We start from the raw sequence: 4,121 nt of genomic DNA, 5'->3' as shown, positions 1-4,121 counted from the left end.
ATTGAGTCTGAGCTCTCCTCTTCTGAAGATCCGTCTGGTTAGAATTTAGCCCTGATGAAGGGTGGTGGGGGGAGGGGGGGCGTCATCTACTGAAACATGTCGGCAGTTGTTCTGTGAACAGTTACAAGAATTTCAGACTTTTGGCACCTTTTTCGCACGTTTCTCTCTATTCTGCGCGGAGTCTCCGGGGGGCCGTCCGGGGCGGTTCCGCTCACCTGAAATCTTCCTTGCTGGAGTCCCGGCGCCCCCTCGTGGTTTCTTTCTGGGGTCCCCAGTATGGTTGTCACAGGTTCTGAGGGGCCATTTGCAGCGACAGGAGCGGTCATATCCGTTGTCTCCCCTCCATGAGAAGAGAAGCGGCAACTTCCTGTCAGTGAAAGTCATCGGCGTCCTTCAATCTTCCCGAATATCACAAATCTGACCTTCCGATTCCACAGAATTATTCACATCATAACAATGACGGGGCCCCGAACCTGAGATTCCGGGGGGCCCCTGACCTGCCACTGAGACGCCGAGCAGAACATTTCACTCCAGAGTTCCTTCGTAGTCTTGTGATGTCATTGTGTCCACGCAGACCGCAGGCAGCCCAGATGCAGCAACGCAGCCCCAAAACATAACCGAGCCCCCTCCATGCTTCACAGTAGGTACAGCGACATAACCGAGCCCCCTCCATGCTTCACAGTATGTACAGCGACATAACCGAGCCCCCTCCATGCTTCACAGTAGGTACAGCGACATAACCGAGCCCCCTCCATGCTTCACAGTATGTACAGCGACATAACCGAGCCCCCTCCATGCTTCACAGTAGGTACGGTGACATAACCGAGCCCCCTCCATGCTTCACAGTAGGTACGGTGACATAACCGAGCCCCCTCCATGCTTCACAGTAGGTACGGCGTTCTTTTCGTTAAAGGTTTTGTTTTTTCCCCTGTGAACATGTCAGAGTCCGTGTTGTCTGCGCGTGTGTGTGTCCGTGTTCTCTGCGTGTGTGTGTGCCCGTGTTGTCTGCGCGTGTCCGTGATGTCTGGGGTCCGGAGGACATGGTACCGGTACCGGTGTGATATGTATGTGAGGAAATCCCGGTCCGACTTTCTGAGTTTTCTTTCCTCCGGAATCTTCTTCCTTTGAGCGCGCGGTCCGTGATACAGCGATGATGTCATCAGACTCCGGAGTACCGGGGAGGGGAGACTGAGGAAATGCTTCCTCCTGCCTGCAGCAGACTGATCACTGTTAATGGAGATTTTCCGCACAGTGATCCTCTTGCTGTATATGGAGACATGTCAGGAATCCAGACTTGTAACGTAACAGGTCCACTTTAGGGGCCCATTCACACCAGGTTGAATAATTGGCCGGTGTGGCCCCAACGGATCCGGTGTGAATCTGTCAGTTAATTTACCATTTGACTTGTACTGGGATCAGCCAATCGGTGGGCAGCCTGATAATGAGCGCGATCATTGGTCTCCTCCATCGTCCTCATTATGGGGTCACCAGAGACCCGAACCCCTCATACATCTCAAATAGATACAATATGTCTGTGTGTATACCTGGGGGCGTGTCCATCGCCTGTATATAACTGGGGGCGTGGCAGGGGGAGTGTCCATCACCTGTATATAACTGGGGGTGTGACAGGGGGAGTGTCCATCACCTGTATATAACTGGGGGCGTGGCAGGGGGCGTGTCCATTTACCTCGGAATTCTATTTGTAATTTTCATGAAAAGGAGATTTGTGCTGAAAAAGTCCCTTTGACGTGAAAGGAAATAGTTGTGTGGGCGTGACAGGGGGTGTGGCCTTTACCGGTGTTATATTGCGTTCCTTTTTCCTATACAATGATGATAATAAAGATAATAACGATCCGAGTTTCTGTTCTCTGATTACACTCCGGGGAGATGTCTGCTCTGCGACACATGGAGGCGATTTCTGGAACCATTCCCCAAAGAAAACGTTGCTGTACTATGATGGTGACGGGTGTACATATTAGAGTGTAAGCTCCTCTGTACAGAGACTGATGTGACTGTGGGGGGGTGGGGGGGATTAGAGTGTAAGCTCCTCTGGTGCAGACACTGATGTGACTGGCTCAGTGTTCTCTGTACAGCGCTGTGGTATATGTCAGAGCTATATCACACCAGTGCTGATCCCTCCTGGGTGTATATCGGCAGCTCCTGGCAGGTGAAGGGTTAATGGCACGGTCGGACACCTGTGCGCTGTAAACAAACCGTCATGTAAATAGTATAAAGGCCGCAAAGTGGAAATTTGGCCTCATTGCCGCCATTAGAGGTGACGCACAGCGTACGTACAACACACGATGATTATCAGCTCCGCCATTGTCTCTGCTCCCGATATACACTATATCGCCAGAAGTATTGGGACGCCTTTACACGCACACGAACTCTAATGGCCCCCCAGTCTTAGTCCTTAGGGTTCAGTATTGGATTGGCTCCGCCCTCTAATGGCCCCCCAGTCTTAGTCCGTAGGGCTCAGTATTGGGTTGGCTCCGCCCTCTAATGGCCCCCCAGTCTTAGTCCGTAGGGTTCAGTATTGGGTTGGCTCCGCCCTCTAATGGCCCCCCAGTCTTAGTCCGTAGGGTTCAGTATTGGGTTGGCTCCGCCCTTTAATGGCCCCCCAGTCTTAGTCCGGAGGGTTCAGTATTGCGTTGGCTCTGCCTTTTGCCGCTATAACAGCTCCGCCTCCTCTGGGAAGGCGTCCACAAGGTTTAGGGGCGTGTCTATGGGAATGTTGGACCATTTGTGAGGTCAGGTACTGATGTTGGGGGAGGGGACGCCGTCTCCAAACTCCTCCCACAAAGTTGGGAGCATGAAATTGTCCAAAATGTCTTGGCGTGCTCTGATGCCTTAAGAGTTCCCTTCACTGGAACTAAGGGGACCCCCCCCTTTAATCCCCCTCCCCCAAACTTTACACTTGGCACAATGCAGTCAGGCAAGTACCGTTCCCTGGCAACCGCCAAACCCAGACACGCCCATGGGATTGCCAGACAGAGAAGCGTGATTGGTCCCTCCAGAGACCACGCCCCCACTTCTCTAGAGTCCAGTGGCGGCGTGCGTTACACCGCGGCATCCCACGCTTTGCATTGCACTTGGTGATGTGCGGCTTGGATGCAGCTGCTCGGCCACGGAAACCCATTCCATGAAGCTCTCTACGCACTGTTGTTGCGCCAATCTGACGGACGCATGGAGTTTGGAGGTCTGTAGCTATTGACTCTGCAGACAGTCGGCGACTTCTGCGCGCTGTGCGCTTCAGCATGCGCTGACCCCGCTCTGTCATGTGACGTGGCCTACCACTTCCTGGCTGAGTTGCTGTTGTTCCCGGTCGCTTCCACTTTGTTATAATCCCAGTAACAGGCGACCGCGGCGGAATGTTTAGTAGCCGGGAAATGTCACGGACGGACTTATCGCCCAGGTGACAACCTATCACGGCACTGCGCTTGTAGTCACCGAGCTCCTGAGAGCGACCTGTTCTCTCACCGATGTCTGTAGAAGCGTCTGCATGCCGCGGGGCCTCATCCTATACACCGGGGGCCACGGAGGGGATTGGAACACCTGAATCACATGATTTGGAGGGGGAGGGGCCAATACTTCTGGTTATATAGTGTACATCTACCAGCTGGAGGTGTAAAGTGATGAGGAGCCCAGTATAAGCGCAGCGTTCCAATATGGGCCCCCTGTGCGTGTTTCTGAGGATCTGATTGGATCTCGTAGAGCAGCGTCTTCTATTGATAAATACAGCGGCTGTACTGAGACGTCTTTCCCTGGACGCATGCTGCTCTTCCAATCCCGGGGGCCGATGTACATGAAGCCTCTCCATTGTCTCCTTCATTCGCAGGGTGAGGCCGTTATTACAGGCAGGGCGTGCGCGGCGCTCCCAGAGTCCCGGCAAGACGTGTAATTATATCCGCGCGTCGCTACAATACAAATATCAATTCTCAAATGAGATTCGTTATATAAGACACGAGGAAAGGGGCCGAGGCTGTCATGTGACCGGCCGCCGCCTGTCATGTGACCGGCTGACATTTCTGGTCTGCTGTCATTTATGATTTCCCGCCAAGGTCATTGGATGGATACGAAGATGAATTGCCGCCATTAGTGTTTGTACTGCAGCAGCTGCC

At 53.3% G+C, this 4,121-nt stretch overlaps 1 protein-coding gene across 1 annotated transcript in view; it reads left to right on the top strand.

The window, feature by feature from the left end:
* Positions 1-4,121, top strand: part of ABCC3 (ATP binding cassette subfamily C member 3) — a 49,737-nt gene that overhangs the window by 1,202 nt on the left and 44,414 nt on the right. The gene's annotated exons all lie outside the window — the stretch shown is intronic.

This window comes from Nanorana parkeri, unplaced genomic scaffold (assembly GCF_000935625.1).
Source record: "Nanorana parkeri isolate BGI_ZX_2015 unplaced genomic scaffold, ASM93562v1 scaffold2113, whole genome shotgun sequence".
NCBI lineage: Eukaryota > Metazoa > Chordata > Amphibia > Anura > Dicroglossidae > Nanorana > Nanorana parkeri.
The sequence above is the reverse complement of the archived record's forward strand: the minus strand, read 5'-3'. Positions and strand labels throughout refer to the sequence as shown.